Source organism: Rhincodon typus, chromosome 21, assembly GCF_021869965.1.
Source record: "Rhincodon typus isolate 14 chromosome 21, sRhiTyp1.1, whole genome shotgun sequence".
NCBI lineage: Eukaryota > Metazoa > Chordata > Chondrichthyes > Orectolobiformes > Rhincodontidae > Rhincodon > Rhincodon typus.
In genome coordinates this window covers 22,162,343-22,182,504 of record NC_063352.1, presented here as the reverse complement: position 1 = coordinate 22,182,504, position 20,162 = coordinate 22,162,343, and the positions used below count along the sequence as shown (strand labels likewise).

General features: G+C 43.3%; 1 protein-coding gene across 4 annotated transcripts in view; it reads right to left on the bottom strand.

Moving 5' to 3' along the window:
- zfand2a (zinc finger, AN1-type domain 2A) overlaps positions 1-20,162 on the bottom strand; it is a 50,353-nt gene that overhangs the window by 24,544 nt on the left and 5,647 nt on the right. Inside the window, exon 2 of one of the 4 annotated variants that reach the window (XM_048609433.1) lies at positions 9,675-9,782. The exons of the other annotated variants lie outside the window; for them this stretch is intronic. The gene's annotated coding sequence lies outside the window, so the exon portion shown is untranslated. The remainder of the gene's footprint in view (positions 1-9,674; positions 9,783-20,162) is intronic. 4 annotated transcript variants of the gene reach the window in all.

The following is a 20,162-nucleotide window of genomic DNA, read 5'->3' as shown; positions in this document are numbered from 1 at the left end:
GGGTTTTGTCTTTGCCTGCAAAATGTTTACTAAACAGTGACTATCAGTTGAGTAAATAACAAAACAGTACATTGTACTACTGGGTGCTTAGATTTGAGTGAGATCATCACGATTTCAATCAATAAGCGATGCTCCATTTAACATTTCCAAATTGTCAGAACCTAAAAATAAGAACCTACAGTAAATGTGCATTGGTATCTGCATGAATATCAATCTTACAGTTACTGTTATCACCACCCCTGTAATTCTATTTGTGATATGACAGCAAATTGCATACAAGTTACAACATACAGTAGGAGGATAATATCACATGCACACTGACCATGAGAAGTCCCAATCTAACTGGAACCATCAAGTGGCAATGGAGTACTTAGAGAAAATAGTGCATACTTTATTAACAGCCTGTTAAATTTATTACAGCAGATCCCTATCCCTCTTAGTCATAATGTGTACTGCATGAAGAATCTGAGCCACTAGTACTGTAGCATAGCTTTGAGCAAGATGAGCACTACTTGTTCTTCCAAAAACCATCCCCATACATGGTTAGACAGAGAGACTGACACACAAAAATATCTCAGTGAGAATATTCAGAGATAGTAGGAACTGCCGATGCTGGAGAATCTGAGATAACAAGGTGTAGAGTTGGATGAACACAGCAGGCCAACCAGCATCAGAGGAGCAGGAAAGCTGATGTTTTGAGGGTCCAGACCCGAAACTTCAGCTTTCCTGCTCCTCTGATGCTGCTTGGCCTGCTGTATTCATCCAGCTCTACACCTTGTTATCTCAGTGAGAATATGGTGCTTTCCTACCAATATATGAAGTGTAGGCCACTTTGCCCTTTCAGCCTACTCCGTCATTCAATCAGATCATGGCTGATCTGATTTTAATCTCAACTCTACATTCCTGCATATCCCCAATAATACTCCAATCCCTTGGTAATCAATGTACCTTTGCCTTAAAAACATTGCACAATATACTTCCAAATACATTTGACCCTCTGAGAAACTTTTTTTCTCATCTGTCTTAAATTGGTATCTCTTATTTTTAAACCATGACTCCTAGTTCTACATTCTCCCATAAGAGGAAACATCCTTTCCACATCCACCAGGTTAAGACCCCTCAAGATTTTCTATGTTTCAATGAAGTCACCTCTTCAAAACTCCAGAGGATATAGGCCTAGCATGTCTACCCTTTCTTCATAGGAAAATCCGCTCATTCTAGGTGGTAGCAAGAACTGCAGATGCGGGCCTAGACCCTTCAGGACGTTTTTTTTTGCAGGTCTGGGAGAAAGAGAGAAGCTCTGAGCTGGGGTAAGGTTGACTGTAGTGCCAGAAGATGCAATCGGTCCTGATGAAGAGTGTAGCTGGAAACATCGACTCTCCTGCTCCTCTGATGCTGCCTGACCTGTTGTGTTCCTCCAGCTCCACATTGTATTCACGCTCATTCTCGTTATTAGTCTCGTAAACGTTCTGAATTGCTTCCAACTCATTAACATCCTTCCACTAAGTACAGTGACTAGTTATGTACATGATACTCTACATGTGGTCTTACCACCTTCCTTTACAAATGAAGTATAACCTCTTTACTCTTGCATTCAATTCTCCTTGTAATAAAACATAACATTCTTCTAACTTTCCCGATTACCCATTGTACTTGCAAACCAAACTTCACTCAGACACCCAGATCCCTCTGCATGTTAGAGCTCTACAATCTCTCACCATTTAGATAATATGCTTTTTTTAAATTCTTTCTGCCAAAATGGACAATTGCACACATTTCCACATTATACTCCATTTGCCAGATCTTTGCCCAGTCATACTTTGCAGGCTCCATATGTCCTCTACACAACGCACTTTCCTACTTTTCTGTATCTTCACAAAACTTAGCTACTATACCTTCGGTCCCTTCATTCAAACGAATTTTATAAACTGTAAAGAGTTTAGACACCAGCGGTGCACCATTTGTGTCATCCTACCACTGAAAAAGACATTTATTCCTACTCTTTGCTTCCTATTAGCCAGCCAATCTTCTATCCATACCAATTTGTTACCCCCAACACTGAGTTTTTATTTTCTGCAGTGACCATTTATGTGGTGTCTTATCATATGCCTGCTGGAAATCATAGTAGAATACACCACTGTTTCTTCTTTATCCATACCACAAGTTGCTTCTGCAAAAGAACTTCAATAACTTTGTTATAATGAGGGATATGGCAGGTTCCAAGCGATCGATTGTGATAGGAGACCCTATAGTCAAGGGCACAGACAGACGTTTCTGCGGCTAACAGCAAGACATCAGAATGGTGTGTTGCCTCTCTGGTACCAGATTCAATGATGTCTCAGAGAGGGTGCAGCATATTCTAAAAAGGCAGTGTGACCAGCAGAAGGTCGTTGTACATTTTTGTACCAACGACTTAAGAGAAAGGGATGTGGTTCTGCAGAGAGAATATGGAAATTAGGCAAGAGGTTAAAAAGTAGGTCCTCAACAGTAGCAACATCTGGATTACTAGCACATGGCACCGGGAGTAAGAACAGAATTAGGAGGATAAGGCACATGAATGTGTGACTGAGGAACTTGTGCAGGGGGCAGGGATCCACATTTTTGAATCACTAGGATCTCTTCTGGGGCAAAAGTGACTTGTATAAGGAGGGTGGGTTGCGTCTGAATTGGAAGGGACCAAAAACCCTTGCAGGGAGAAAAGAGAAGTCTGAGGCTAGTACTGTAAAAAGACGAATGCTGGAAGAGGAATGCCCTGTGGTTCTGGAACCACCCCCTTGCCAGGTGGGCCTTTTGCTTGTCTACAACTTGATTTTATAGAACTACCTAGAGTACATTGTTATAAGTATTGTTTAGTAATAGTAGATGTATTTAGTACATGGATCGAAGGCATCCCAACGACTGACAATATTGCTACAACAGTGGTAAAAATATTGTTGAGGGAAATAATTCCCCGTTATGGACTTCCAGAAAAGATAAGCTCCGACAATGGACCACACTTTGTAGCTAGAGTAAACGAGGAGATCTGCAAAGAGCTAGCTATAAAGCAACAGTTCCACTGCACTCGCCATCCAAAGGCAGCCGGGATAGTGGAACGAGCAAACGGCACTCTAAAGAATAAGTTGGCCAAGTTAACACAGGAGACAGGACTGAACTGGTTGAAGGTCCTACCTTTGGCGCTATTCCATATGAGAGTTACCCCCTCAGGTAAAACAGGGTTATCTCCCGCTGAGATTGTCTATGGGAAGCCCATGCGGACCCCATGCGGACTTAGGATAGACCGACCACCCATTCCTGAAAAATTGGATATGCACACTCTGGGGGAGGAAATGGGAAAATACCTGCACAAGTTAACCAAAACTCTCCAAAGTTTACATTCACAGGTACGCCAAGCCTATTGAGAGGGTGACAATCTGTCTGAAGGAGACTACCCTACTGTAGACCCTGGAGATTTTGTCCTGATTAAGAACTGGGACCGGGGAAAGTTGGAACCAAGGTGGAAAGGACCATATCAGGTGTTGCTGACCACCCCCACAGCTGTGAAAGTGCAAGGACAACCCCGCTGGATTCATAGAACCGACTGTAAACGAGTCAGTGAAGGAACAGAGAAGGATTAAGGAAGAAAAATGCATTGGATAATTGTGGCTCTGGTGACTTTGGGGGATTTTACTCTGAGGACAGAAGGATTTCGGGCTAACACCTTTCTATCCCTCTGTCATACATATGCCAAACTGGTAGAGCGGGGAGTGTTGTTGGGTATGTGCTGAGATTCACCAGCACGGTGAGGCCATGATTCCCATGTCTATTGTCCCCCTCAATGCCAGTGAAGTAACTTCAATACAAACCTTTTCGGCTTCCACTAACGGTAGTGCGGTCAACTGCTCACTATATCAACTCGGTAGTGATTGTCAGCCGTGTTGTTTTGAAGGGTGGAGAGCAAGAAAAGCCCCCTCAGATGCCCAGAAGTTAGTGACTGCTTTGATAGTGCCCCCTCCTAAAGATCAGGTGAACGCTACCTGTTACTGTAGCCATACTCAGAGTGTGCCCCATGACGTGGGATACAGCTCCTGTGTAAAGAATCAGAGTATTGCTCTTCCACGGCCTCTAAATGGAACCTATTGGGTGTGCGGGAACCGGGCCTACACCTGGTTGCCAGGAGACAAAGCAGACAATGGTGGAATCACTAAATCCCAGGGCCGCCCTTGGAAGGGTTGTTGTTACTTAGCATATTTGGTCCCTCATTTACGAATTATGAGTCACCCCAAGGAACATCCTCGTTGGGGCCGACAACAAAGGGAAATACCTGAAAGGGAAAGGTTCTGGATGATCCTTTTTCCCCTTTATGGAACTGCCCGAACTCTTAGGGAAATAATTAATTTAGCGGCTGCCCTGGAGGTACTAGCTAACAATACAGCGGGGGCATTGACTGATACTCTCGGCATCTGAGGGGGCTTTTCTTGCTCTCCACCCTTCAAAACAACACGGCTGACAATCACTACCGTGTTGATATAGCGAGCAGTTGACCGCACTACCGTTAGTGGAAGCCGAAAACGTTTGTATTGAAGTTACTTCACTGGCATTGAGGGGGACAATAGACATGGGAATCATGGCCTCACCGTGCTGGTGAATCTCAGCACATACCCAACAACACTCCCCGCTCTACCAGTTTGGCATATGTATGACAGAGGGATAGAAAGGTGTTAGCCCGAAATCCTTCTGTCCTCAGAGTAAAATCCCCCAAAGTCACCAGAGCCACAATTATCCAATGCATTTTTCTTCCTTAATCCTTCTCTGTTCCTTCACTGACTCGTTTACAGTCGGTTCTATGAATCCAGCGGGGTTGTCCTTGCACTTTCACAGCTGTGGGGGTGGTCAGCAACACCTGATATGGTCCTTTCCACCTTGGTTCCAACTTTCCCCGGTCCCAGTTCTTAATCAGGACAAAATCTCCAGGGTCTACAGTAGGGTAGTCTCCTTCAGACAGATTGTCACCCTCTCAATAGGCTTGGCGTACCTGTGAATGTAAACTTTGGAGAGTTTTGGTTAACTTGTGCAGGTATTTTCCCATTTCCTCCCCCAGAGTGTGCATATCCAATTTTTCAGGAAGGGGAGGTCGGACTACCCCAAGTCCGCATGGGGTCCGCATGGGCTTCCCATAGACAATCTCAGCGGGAGATAACCCTGTTTTACCTGAGGGGGTAACTCTCATATGGAATAGCGCCAAAGGTAGGACCTTCAACCAGTTCAGTCCTGTCTCCTGTGTTAACTTGGCCAACTTATTCTTTAGAGTGCCGTTTGCTCGTTCCACTATCCCGGCTGCCTTTGGATGGCGAGTGCAGTGGAACTGTTGCTTTATAGCTAGCTCTTTGCAGATCTCCTCGTTTACTCTAGCTACAAAGTGTGGTCCATTGTCGGAGCTTATCATTTCTGGAAGTCCATAACGGGGAATTATTTCCCTCAACAATATTTTTACCACTGTTGTAGCAGTATTGTCAGTCGTTGGGATACCTTCGATCCATGTACTAAATACATCTACTATTACTAAACAATACTTATAACAATGTACTCTAGGTAGTTCTATAAAATCAAGTTGTAGACAAGCAAAAGGCCCACCGGGGCAGAACCACAGGGCATCCCTCTTCCAGCATTCGTCTTTTTACAAATTAAGCATGCTTTAGCTCATCTCTCAGTTGTTTTCTGAAAATCCAGGTGCCACCAGGTTTGTAATAAAGTATTAACCATTCCCTCCCTCCCCAAGTGTGTACAATTATGGACATAATCAACTAAGATTGGTAGGAGCAAAGAAGGAACACAAACTTGTCCCGCAGGGGTCACCCATAGCTTAGTTTGAGGGTCGAGGTAGCACCCCATTTGAGTCCATAGTTTGTGCTCCTCAGCAGGGGCGACCCCTGTAATTTCTGTATCTCACCCAGGTCTGGCATACCCGTCCTTACACTGTTTCTAACCAGGTTTTGCTGGGAATCCAATGGAACCAGAAGTACGGGGTGTAAGGCCGCCTACTTGGCAGCAGCATCTACCCGCTCATTGCCTTTGGAGACTGTATCTATTGCACCGGTGTTAGCCAAACATTTGATTACCGCTAGACTGGCTGGCAATCGCAAAGCCTGCAAGAGGTTATGCACAAAAACAGCATTACTAATAGGCTGTCCCGTGGAAGTTAAAAATCCCCTATGTTCCCACAAGGCTCCGTAATCGTGGGCCACGCCAAAAGCATAGCGAGAGTCAGTATATATATAACCGTCCTTTGGACATACTGGGCGAATTGGGCTGGTTTTTCCTTACGATCCAGAGCTTGGTTCATTATCATTATCATTTCTTGGGGCTTCCTGGGGACATAAACTCCAATTGTTGGTTCCTGATCGTCATCAGCGGCTCTGGGATTTGCTAACTGTCGTATTGGACACTGCAATTGGGAACCAATTTGGAGTCCACTAACCCCGGTACAAAGGTCAGACGGTACCTGTCTTCTGGGGGTTTATTTTTACCCAATCGGCCACACTGGATCCCTCGGGAGCCTGATACGGCGGCGGGGACGGTGAAGCTGGAATAGGCGGGTGTACGGGAGGTACTGGCAATCTAGGATAACATTCCCATTCCTCATCTCTATCGGTATCATCCCCCTCATCAAACAGGGTCGGTATGCCAGATATAGGCTCGGGATCCCGAGTAGAGCTTAGATTCTCTTTACAGCGCTGTTGCTTTAACCCTTCCTGTCTATCTTTCTCAGCCTTGGTGTCTTTACGCTGTTTCTCCTGTTCCCTTTTTCGCCTTCTGTCTACACATTCGCACTCAGCTTTTAACGTCTCCCAACTTTTGGGAGTTCCATCCGCTGTACACACCTCTATCACCTGCATTATTCCTCCAACTGGCCAATTAGGTATCTTTCCATTTACTATTAGCTTTATCCTTCCATTCTTTAATTAATGATTTCCACTTTTTTTCCACAATTTTTCTTCCAAACTAGGTTTACCGCCTGTTCACAAGAGGCCACATCCCCGGTCCCACCCAGGGGCCAAATCTTGTCCCCTAATCGTTTGTTAAGTGCAGAACTTAATTTCCGTAAATCATTTTCCTGATCAGGTATTCTCTCACACATATTCTGAAGGGGAGTCCCCTCTCCTGCTGTATCGAGGGATTGTCCCATTATACTCCCTTGTTAACTATTTCTTTTATAACAGTACCACAGAGGTAAGAAATTTAACGAGTCTGCCCCCTTCCTCTATCATATTCTAATTTTAACCAGCCATATCACAAAGGAGGCAGATCTCTAGATCGAATCCATCAGGTAGTGGCGACCACTTCTCCTGACCGGGGTCCCCAGTCCCGACTCTTTATCTCAGGAACAATACACAATAGCCAATGTCACCCTCAGCATTTCTTACCTTATGATCCTGGTCCGGACGTCGTTGGATCCCGTCAAGGTACCAGTCTCACTGGGCGGGGGGCAGATCGTCTGTCTGAACATAAGGAGTGGTCTGAGGTAAAATACCTCGGGGCGCCCTACCACTCTATTATGCTCGATTCAAACTCTTGGTCACTTATTCAGCCCAGAGAAACGTTCCCTTTGTTGGGATCTAAGTCACGGCACCAAAATGTTGACTCAAAAACTTCCGGACCCCACAAGAGTTGCATTAACTTCTTTATTTTAGCTTAGCCGGCGAGAGGTCCGGAGTCAACACCAGGGTAACAGTCAAGCTCTCACTTGGTGGACTCTCGTTGGACCTCTGTGTATAGCATAAAAGCAGTAAATTTTATAGCCCTCATGTGTGTGATTAATATACATATTTCTCTATCCGACATGACTAAATGTTATCACATCCCATACTGTTCACATGCGTCATAAGCAGATAAGCAGTGCAGTTAACAACGTTCCATTGAATGGAGGAAGCAGCCCCAGCCGTGGGAAGAACAGCTGCAACCTTCAGCTTGTTACAAACACAGGCACACATTCCAAAATTTACGGTACATCGTTATTTCAGCAAAACTTCTAACTGTTGCTTCCCCAATACTTTATCAGTACAGTAGAGAGGAGAAACAAATTAAATAGTCAAGGCAGGCAAGAATGAGGTAAGATGGATAAATTAAACTGCATTTATTTCAATGCAAGAGGCCTGACAGATAAGGCAGATGAACTCAAGGCATGGTTGGGAACATGGGGCTGGGATATCATAGCTCTTACAGAAATGTGGCTAAGGGAGAAGCAGGACTGGCAGCTTAATGTTTAAGATATGAGATGCTAAAAGAAGAATAGAAAGGGGGTCAAGACAGGAGGTGGAGCGGCATTTTTGGTTAATGATAACATTACAGCTGTACCTTGGGAGGATATTTCTGCAAAGTTATATAGGTGGAACTGAGAAATAGGAAAGGGATGATCACTTTTTTTGGGATTGTACTATAGGCCACACAATAGTCAGCGGGAAATTGACATGTAAATATATAAGGAGATCTCAGTTGTCTGTAAGAATATTAGGGTTGTAATGGTAGGGGATTTTAACGTTCCAAACATAGACTGGGACTACCATAGTGTTAAAGGCTTGGATGGAGAGGAATTTGTTAAGTGTGCACAAGAAAATTTTCTTATTAAAAATTACATTTTCGTATGTGGATGGAACTTGTAGAGATGGAGCTAAACTTGACCTTCCCTTGTCGGTGGTGGTGGTGTTATGCTCAGTGAAGGAAAGGAGGTTATCTCAGAGTACAACGGGACCTCGATCAGATGGGCCGAGGAATGGCAAATTGAGTTTAATTTAGATAAATGTGAGGAGGTGCATTTTGGAAAGGCTCACAAGGGCAGGACTTGTACAGTTAACAGTCAGGTCCTGGGGAGTGTTGCCGAACAAAGGGACCTTGGGGTGCAGGAGCATAGTTCCTTGAAAGTGGAGCTGATGGTAGGGTGGTGAAGGCCTTTGACACACTTGCCTTCATTGCTCAGAACATTGAGTATAGGAGGTAGGACTTCATGGTGTAGCTGTACTGGACATTGGTTAGGCCAATTTTGGAATATTGCTTCAATTCTAGTCTCCCTGCTAAAGGAAAGATGTTGTTAAACTTGAAATGGTTCAGAAAAGATTTCCAATCCCGGCAACATCCTTGTAGATTTTGAGCTTTGAGAGAGGCTGAATAGGCTGGGGCTTTTTTCCCTGGAGCGTCAGAGCCTAAGTGGTGACCTTATAGAGATTTATAAAATCCCGAGGGGCATGGATAGTGTGAATAGCTAAGGTCTTCTTCCTCGGGATGAGGGAAATCCAAAACTAGAGGGCATAGATTTAAGGTGAGAGGGGCAACTTTTTCACGCAGAGGGTGGTGGGTGTTGGAACAAGCTGCCAGAGGAAGCAGTGAAGGCTGGTACAACCACAACATTTAAAAGGCATCTGGATGGGTACATGAATAGGAAGGGTTTAAGAGGGTAAATGCTGGTCAATGGGACTAGATCAGTTTAGGATATCTTGTCAGCATGGAAGAGTTGGACTGAAGGGTCTGTTTCCGTGCTGTATAACTCTATAACCATGGCTCTAAATTAGTTAAATCATCATTTCCCTTTGACAAAACTGTGTTGGGTCTGGCTAATGACTTCGAACTTATCCAAGTACACTGTTATAATGTCTTTAATAATAGCTTCTAACATGTTCCCTTTGACAGATATTAAGCTAACTTGCCTGGTTTTGCCTCCTTCCCTTTTTGAATAATTTGATTTATTGTCACGTGTATCTTGTTACAAAGTACAGATGAAAGCGTTGTACGGTGTCGCCACTGTCCAGCGCCATCTTTAAAACACAAAAATAAAACAAGATAGAATATAAAGGCAGAAAAATGAACAAACAAAGAAAATGTCCAACGTTGCAGTCCTTCTTGTTAAGTGCTCTGTCATGGGCATGGTGGCCAGGCACAAGTCCACTTCACTGTGCCTCTGGAATGAAAGTCACCACTCTTTGGTGCCATTGCGCCTCCACCAACATAACTGGCACCATCTCGGTTGCACACTCGATTACAAAAATGGAATAAAAAGAAAACAGAAATAAAGGAAACAAAGCCAAAACGAATGAGAAGCGCCCAGATGTTAAAGTTTTATCTCCAAGCAGGCACCCAGGCCAAGCCACAGCCTGGAGTCTCGGAAGGAGCTGAGTGTTTGCTACCGCTGATCTTACCAGCTCCGATTATATAACTACCGGTGCCGCAACCAGGTCCCAGAACTTGCTCAGGCCAGGCCAGCTTGCAACCTCCAATCGCCAGATCCCGGAACATGTTCGAGCAAAGGAGTTATATTAGTTACTTTTCAATCTAAATGAGAAGAACCCTAGGATAAAATTAATCAGGACCCAGGTACATGTGAACTCTCAGTTTCAATAATTTACTCAGTACTACTTCCCTGGCAATTGTGATTTTCTTGAATTCCTCCCTCTGTTTCAATTCCTGGTTTACAGATTTTCCAAATGTTACTTGTATCCGCTCTGGTGAAGACCAATGCAAACTACCTGTTCGATTTGTCTGCCATCTCTTTATCCTCTTTTATTATCTCCAAGACCCATTTTCTATACTATCAACATTTTATTTGTTAAGTCGACTTCTTTAAAAATCTGAAGAAACTTTTCCTATCTGTTTTTGTAGTTTTGGCTAGATTTGTCTTACGCTCAATTTTTTTTCTCCGTATTTGCCTTTTAATAATTCTGCTATATTTTACATTCTGTCCAATCTCCTGACCTGCCAACTATCTTTGCACAATTATTTATCTTTTTGATTTGGATATATCTTTGACATTTTTAGTCAACCAAGGATGCAGAGCCTGTTCCTTCGAATTTTATTTGTTGGAATGTATCAATTCTGCGATTTTTGGAATATCCCGTTAATGTTCGCCACTGCATTACTATTGACCTACTGCTTCCCCTAAATTGCCAGTTCACTTTTGCTAACTCTGCTTTCATGCCCTCATAAGGGCCCTTGATTAAATTCAAAATAGTACACTTAGACCTATCTTTCTCATTCTTAAATTACATGTAGAATTCAATTATATTAAGGTTGCTACCAGGGGCGTTTTCATTATGAGATCAGTAATTAATCCTATCCTGGACAAAACCAGGCCTGCTCTCTGGTTGGTGCCATAACATACTGGTCTAAGGAACTGCAATGAATGTATTCAATTAATTCCTCACCCACAACTACTTTTTCCCAACTGATAATTGCTGGACCACTTTGATAAGCTCCCATTATTTCTTCCCCTGTCCTACCATGTGGTTACTGTTCAGGGGTCTGTACACAACTCCCATAAGTGACCTGAGATAGTGAGAACTGCCAATGCTGGAGAATCTGAGATAATAAGGTGTAGAGCTGGATAAACACAGCAGGCCAAGCAGCATCAGAGGAGCAGGAAAGCTGACATTTTGGGTCTTTAGAAATAGGGGAGGGGAAGGAGATTCTGAAATAAATAGAGTGAGGCAGGGAGGCGGATGGAAGATGGATAAAGGAACAGATAGACGGAGAGGAGACAGACAGGTCAATGTGGACTTCAAAATCTCCCCTCCCCCGACCGCATCCCAAAACCAGCCTCGCTTGTCCCTGCCTCCCTAACCTGTCCATCCTTCCTCCCACCTATCTACTCCTCCCACCTCAAGCCCCACCCCCACCTCCTACCTACCAGCCTCATGCTGCCCCCTTGACCTGTCCGTCCTCCCCGGACTGACTTATCCCCTCCCTAACTCCCCACCTACACTCACCTTTACTGGCTCCTTCCCCGCCTCTTTGACCTGTCTGTCTCCTCTCCACCTATCCGCCTCCCCCTCTCTATTTATTTCAGAATCCCCTTCCCCTTCCCCTCCCCCTTCCCCTCCCCCATTTCTGAAGAAGGGTCCAGACCCGAAACGTCAGCTTTCCTGCTCGGCCTGCTGTGTTTATCCAGCTCTACACTTTGTTATCCCGCAAGTGACCTCTTGTTTTTATTATTCCTCATCTCTACACAGACTGCTTCTATATCCTAGTTTTCTGAATTTAGGTCATCCTTTTCTATTGTGCTAATATCTTTAACGAACAGAGTCACTCCTCCACCCTTCCCTAGTTTCCTGTCCATCCTAAATGTCTCATAACTTTCAATACTTGGGGTTCAATCCAGATCATCCTGCAACCAAATCTCAGTAAAGACCACTAGACTGTACTTGTCTCGATTTGTACTAGTTCAAGTGTTTTGTTTCAAATGCTACTTGTATTCAAGTACAATACTGTAAGTTCTGTCCTTTCGTTATTTTAGCACTTTTCTAGTGTTGTCTGCTAATTTGCTCTCAGATCTGATCTGGATTCTTCGACCCTTTTAGTCATTGTCTTATTTTCCACATTAATTCCTTCCTCTGTTGCTGTTTTCCCACTCTTTGTTTCATCGCAATTTCCCAAATGTGGGTCATTTCCCCACTATTTAGTTTAAAACCCATTCTACTTCCCTAGTTACGCACTTTGCAAGAATACCAATGCCAGCACAATTCGTGTATTGATCATCCCAACAGTACAGATCCCACTTTATTAATTCTTGTATTTTTCCACCACAAGATGGTCTCCAGTATTCTCTTCCACTTCATGGTTACTGCACAGGGTCACAGCTTACAAGCACCTAGCTGGCACCAGTAATAATTCCTCCCTCCCAAATATCCAGGGAATATTTGGTAAAACTGTGTGCAGGAAGCATGATCCACTGGTCTACAATGGGCATCACTGCACTACAGCTGCTCAGTGCTCTCATAGCCAAATACACAACCAATCCACTGGGTATATGTCAAAAAATATTTTTCATGACATACAAGCTTACTGCAGGATTCAGTGGCAACTCCCAGGGGCAAATTACATCAATTTAATGAATTTCATTTTTGTTGTTTTAATTAAGATAAGAATTTGTTAATTTTGCAACAACTATCGTAATATTAAAAGGGCAGAAGCAAAAGGAGAGTTAGGATTATAGTTTCTAGCACCGACAATTCACAAAGTGAATAATCTTTTTTTTTAATGCAATAGGCAACTTTCTCCCCAAACTACATCCGGTGCACATACATATTAAAAGGGCTAATAGTAAGATTAATTTTCACATACAATTTCAGGAAGATTCAGATAACTGGAGGGCAGAATAATCAAATTATGAAGAGTCTTTGGACTTGAAACGTTGACTGTTTCTTTTTCCACAGAAGCTACTGGATCTGAGTTTGTCCAACATTTTCTGGTTTTATTACAGCAGAAATACTTCCTTGTTGATTGGCTGTTACAGTATTATTCAGGTTTAAGCAAACACACTTTCAAATTTGAGTTGAAGCAAGAATTGATCAGAAGGCAACATTGCTCTGTGGAGCAGGATATATCACAACATGTGAGACTGACTCAGAGATAGTAAGAACTGCAGATGCTGGAGTCAGAGATAACACAGCTCCTCTGATGCTGCCTGGCCTGCTGTGTTCTCCAGCTCCACACTGTATTATATGTGAGACTGACATTTCTGAATGAATGATCCTCGCTCGGATGGTTTCTAACAGTTCATTATGTCAGCTTGGAACAGATAAGGGGCAACCATCTGAGGAAAGATCAAATATTGCCATGAACCAAGTTGATTAGATAACAAGATAAATATACCCTTCTTTGATGCTAATCCTATTTCATTGACAGGTACTATACATTTTATAGCAACTGCTGCACATTTTAAACTAATTTAAAATTATTTCCTATGGTTGGAGTGAATCATGACACCAAATCACATGGCCACAAAATTAGATCCAAATAATACACCAACTGCCAGCCTATCAGTTGACTCACAAGAACATGGGATAGAGTGGACAAGAAGAAACACAAACCAATGTCCAAATTCTCATTTGCTACTGTAAAAGCCATGGCCAAGACCTAGACTTGGGTGAGATATTCTTGCCTCCAAGGTCAATAGTGACAGTTTTCCACCTAAGCTTGCATGTGAACAGTGAGAGCTTGAAAGAGGCAGCAAAAGGTAAACCAGATCTACAGAGTTATGCTCATCAGCTTTTGAAGACAAATTGAGTTTTAATATTTACTTTACTTGCCAGGAAAATCAATTTAAATTGTATTTGACCAAGTCAATGGCAACTAACCTTTCAACTTAAAACATGTTTACATAAATTCTGGAGGAATACTGGTGTGCCATGTGCTGGAAATTCCTACGGGAATAAAACATGTTTACTGGATATAACTTGAAATCAATGTGCCTTCAAAATGTTGTGCTAAACTGGATTAGCAGTTAAGTGTCGACACACTTAGTCACAAATATTTTTGTTCCCAGTTCTCTTAGTCTGCACCACTGCCAGACATCTTTATACCAACCCCAAACCCCTTCTACTGCAGCGATATGGAGAAGTTATTCAACACAATCAGCTGTATTGTTTTCATACTGGAGAAATACACAAAATGTTGGCCTAAAGTTTCTACCCAAGAAAGATCCTCATTTTGGATGTTGACATGTTATATACTTTTCCAGCCCTTGATTCTGAGATTTTCCTTTGTCAATGATTTTCTTTATCAAATGATTCACAATGTTCTATATTTACATTTAACATCAGGCACCAAGGAGAAAGGTGGCAGGAATGGTGTAGTTCTGTTTACACTCCAACCTATTATGCCACAGAATGATCAAGCATTCATCTGTACCCTGAGTGCCTATACTGTGGAAAATATAGAGGACAGTCAGGGACCGCAAAGGGAGAAAGTATGACTACACAATTTTGGGCGAAAAAGCCAAGCTACAGCTCATTGTATTTATAACAGTGTGAATTTTCTTCAATATAGCAAAAATCCCAAAGAGTTTTACAAAGCAACATTTGACAGAGCCACACAGTGTTAAGAGGTAAAAGAGGTAGGATTTAGGAAGCATCCTCGAGAAAGCAGCGTGGTGTCGAGAGGATGACTAAAAGTTTATAGTCAAGACTGCCAAAGGCACAACTGTCAACGGTGCTATAACTAAAACTAGGATGTGCAAGAAGCCAGAACTAGAGCTGTGCAGATACATCAAAAGAGAGTTGTGGAGATGAAGCAGATTACAGACATAAAGAGCAAAGCGTCACCAGTTTGATCAGCCTGAGCACAAGACTGTGGAGCTTGAGTGTTGGCTTGAGACAACGGTACATTTGCGATACTGGGAGTTACTTGGATAGCGCACTATTTTAAGAAGTGATCACCCTGCAGCTTAGGTGCAGTCAGAGAGGGCATCAGTGACTATTAGTCAGAAGAACAGTAGTAGACAGGTAGTGAGGAAAACCCCAGAGTTCATCTCATTCAAGAACAGATTTTGTGTTAGAAAATGGTAAGAGTGGTATGTTGCAAAAATGGGTGACGGGGAGGGTTTTTGGCGGTAGCAGGAAGTGAGGGAGAATATTAGTGGCAGGAAACTCAACAGCAAGGAATACAGGCATTTGCACGGTTACAGACACAACTCCAGGTCGGCGTGTTGCCTCCCTGGAGCCAGGGTCAAGGAATTTACTGAAGAGCTGCAGGGCATTCTAAAGGTGGAAGGGCAACCAGGCAGTGATCATGGCTTGCATTGAGACCAACAGCACAGGTAGAAAGAGGGATGAGGTCCTACAACAAGAATAAAGGGAGCTAGACAGCACGTTAAAAAGCAGGACCTCAAAAGTTGCAATCTCTGGACTCCTTTTGATGCCATGTACAAGTGAGCATAGAAATAGGTGCATATAACAGATGATCGCATGGCTGAAGAATCAGAACAGGAGGGAGGATTTTAGATTCCTGAATCACTAGGTGCATTTCTGGGGAAGATGAGAACTGTACATTCCTCTAATTGCTGGGTGAATAATCCACTTGGCCTCTTCCAGTGGTCCCCATCATCACAGATACCAGTCTTCAGCCGACTCGATTCACTCCATGTGATATCAAACAAGTGCTGGAGAAACTCAGCAGGTCTGGCAGGATCTGTAGCGAGAAACACAGTTAGCGTTCTGAGTCCAGTGACCCTTTGTTAGAACTGAAAATAGCTGGGAAAGGGTGTTATTTATGCTGATGGTTGTGTTGGCGAAAGAGACAGTGGATAGAATGCATGTAAACACTGCTCAGAGAGAGTGAGACAGAGACACACAGAGGGGGAGGGGAGGGGAGGGGGAGGCGCGCGCGCGCACACACACACACGCACACACACACAGAGAGAGATGTATAGGCAAACAAAGAGCAATTATCAGCAATCTCTTTGCTTACATATCCCATTTACGCTCTCCTGCTGGATACCACCTCCATAAGCTCTATTCACTCTCCCAACCCATCAACAGCATGGACTCGAAACATTAACAGCAACATATGCTGCGAAACCTGCTGAGTCTCTCCAGCACTTTTGGTTTTTGTTTCAGATTTCTAGCAACCACAGCCCTTTGTTTTATTCATCGGTTCAGGCAGGCAACGAAGCTTCACACAAGGAAAGATGTCCCAACTCCTCAGCCAGTTTAGAAGCATATTAGCCAAACAGCTATTATACCCCTGCTACAGGTTGTTTTTCCTACATATTTTGGAACCATACTAAAATTAATAGTTTGCACGAAGGCAAAGTTAGTCTTGATGTGCACTTGCCAATGCAACAACTGTTTCATATGATGGAAGTGACAAATATTTGCATCATTTTACAAGTGAGCACTTCAGGTTCATTACTGAGACAGCAAATGTCTGCACTTCACACTATACATGGTGGAGCTAGCATTTCAGCAAGGATTCTACCTTATCAAAACCATGACAAGACATACAATGATAGGCAGAGGGTCACATGTAAACCTGAAATGCTACACCACCACTTTATTATGAGTTTCCAGTTACAACAACTACAAACATAACAAATTTTATACCAATTAGAGGTAAACACTTTCAGTGCACCAATTCAAGGTCTAACTTTTGTTCTAACTTCTAGGGGATGTCCCGTTCATATAGTAACATGGAAGGGCTGACAGCAATTCTTATTGAAGAAAGATTTAGTGGTCAATCTGTCCATACAAGCTGATGTTATAGCCCTGTACAAATTGCCCCAAACCTCTGGGGTAGGTACACAGTTGTTCTATGGTAGAATGGTGCATGGTCAAACTTGGACAGACAGAATGTTTGTTGAATGATCACAAGACAAATAAAGTCTGGTTTCACAGTACTGACCCCCATACTATATTAAAGACAGCTTCATCAGCTTCCTCCCTGTAGTGCAGAGGTTTAGTCCTTACTCTGAGGCATTATAAGTTTGACAGTAGGGCTTCCCAAAAGTAATTAAATATTTTTACTTTTCCTTTTTCAAGAAGTAAAACTGGCACAAAACAGAAGGGGCACCTGTAGCACCAATAGAACTTCATGACAAAAATCAGGAGTGTGATAAAATACTCTCCCCTTGTCTGAACAAGCGCAACTCCAACAATACTCAAATTGCTCAATTCATTCCATTCAGAAGAAACCAGTGCACTTGATAGGCACAGTGGAGTCATCTGCCATCTTTAACATTCACTCCCTCCACCAACCCAGTTCACTAGGGCTGCAGTTATACAAGTTAAAAGCTTCACGGCACCTTTTAAACGAGGGGCATCTATTGCCTCAAAGGACAGGGTCTCACGTTCATGGGAACACCACCATTGTGTTCCCCAAGTCACACCATCTCGATTTAAACAATTTTGCTTTTCCTTCATTCAGTTCTGGAGCCCTCCCATGTTGCGCACCATGTGCCCACCTTCACACTGACAGCAGTGGATCGAAAGACAACTCATGACCATTTTAACTGTTATTACGGATGGACAATTAAAATGACCCATGCTCACAACAAATAAGTACTTAAAATATTAGCCACAAAATCATTGCCTGTAAGAGAATGCACCCACTTTTTTTGCAATTTTCTTATCTTGCCCCATGGAATGATCAGCAGCTGCACTGAACAACCAAGTGTTAGAGGCTCACTAACATCTGCCATTATGGTGGTCATGCATACACTGGAAGAAAACTGACGTAGGGATCAATGACCCTCAATGAGGAATCATATAAAAAGGTCCACTGTGATGTTAAAAGCGACAGTTTTTCTATCTCCATGAGTTGCTGAAGTTCCTTCAGACCACAACTGAGCCTTACAAACCAGAAAGGTCTTTTTTCATCCCTCAGCTACACTTAACTGCGACAGTAGTAGGGCTCCTATAATTAACCTCAGTTCCTGGAGATTAGGAAGGAAAAATTGGGAAGGGTCCCCGATCTTTACCACGAGCCAGTTATCCCTGTTACAGAAGCAAGTTACAAGTGAGTATGTCCAGAACCCACACTAGCTTACCAAAGAAAACAGCATACACCTTTAGGCTATGGACTTAATCTATTGTGATATTTTGTCAGAGCCCAGGTTTTATTGATTCTGAATCAGCTTGTGGCAACAATGTTACAATTAAACTAACGTCGCTGGGTTAGAGAAGGAAAGATAGCGCTGTCGGAACAGGATTGGCAGTGATGTTTCTCATTCTCAAACATCTTGCCAACAGTCATTGTCTGAGCTCACTAAATGAAACACATACACTTGCTTGAGAAGTCAACAACTGTGTAAACATCCCAGCATGGGGGAAGTCATAATGCTACTGTTGCAAGATATGGAAGCTCAAGTCTGTCTTGCATCAAAAGTCCCTCTTTATACAGCAGAGAAACTAAACATTTTTTGTCATTACCAATACTGAATCTGCAGTGACGGATCAAAACAACAATCAAGGTTTAGGACAGATATTAAACTATGCACCAACCGACAAGAAATGTGCTCAAAAAGCAGATATCATTCTGCATGGGCTGAGTTCACGAGGCAAGTATATTTATTTCACAATGATATATCCAAAGATAGTTAGGGATGAATCATTCTCACCCAAAGTGCAAGTAGATACAATCTCTACTTAGTCTTAAAGCACAGCTTTCAGCTCAAGTTTGTTTAAATCAATTCTCACTCAAGCTTTCAAATCATCAGAGATGCTACAACAGCATTGGATCTTTGGAACATTTTGAATGCAATTACAGACATGTACCACTAAAATCAATACTATTAAGGTTTCCTTGAGTCATATAGTCCAACATTTTTGAATCACTTGCATGAAGCAAAAGATGACAGAACATCAATCACTTATGCCAACACACTAGCCTGAGTTACTGACAGCCTCCAAACCACCTGTATTCCCTGATGAACCAATTTTATGAAATAACTGACAGTCCCAGGATACAAAACAAGATGCCAAGCACATCCAGAGAAGTAAAACTCCAGACTATTCTGAGATCCATCAAGATGCTTCCCATCTCCTGAATGGAGTTAGTATTACTGGCATTTGGACAGTTTTTGGTTTGTAATGACAGGAGGAGAACATGACAAGAACTGTCACCAGGAAAGAAACAAGGACGACAGGTGTGGTCATAGGGAGCTTCCAGGCAAGTTAAGGCAGCAATGCCCACAGAGCTGAAAGCACAACCAACAACTTCCACATAGAGTCATACAGCATGGAAACAGACCCTTCAGTCCAACGAGTCCATGCCGACCATATTTCTAAACTAAACTAGTCCACCTGCCTGCTCTTCGCCCATATCCTTCCAAACATCTTTTACACCCTACACAGAACATACATTCTCTTTCTTCTATCCCACCCTTCTCCCCAGTCTATCTCGTGCTCTCACAGCACACCCTACCCAACTCAGCTCTGCCTGTTGTCCTGCTCCCCTGCAATGTGTACACTCACTCCCTCCAACTTCCCTGGGCTGTCTCACTCTCTTTATGTACACCTGACTTCCCCAGGAGCTCTCTCAAGACCAATCCTTCCTGCCATGCCAACCCCCTATCCCACCCCTCTCACCCAGGGTGGTTTCTGTCTTACACACCCTCCCACCCTAAGGCACCAACTCCGAGAGCGCACACACTATCCCTCAGTCTCTCATGCTCTCTCCCCGTTTTCCCCATCTCCAGGTTCTCTCCCTCCCTTACTCCCCTCACTGGGAACTATCCACCTCTCCCCACTACACCCCACTTCCCAGGTTCATGTCTTTGTCGCCCCTACACCTCCCCACCCGAGTTCTCTCCATCCTTGTTCTTTTTATCTACCCCATTCAACAACCCAATTATCTCCTCCTCCACAGATTCTCTCCCTCTTCCCTTTCACCATCTCCCCACTCTCTCTGTCCGTCTCTCCCTGCTC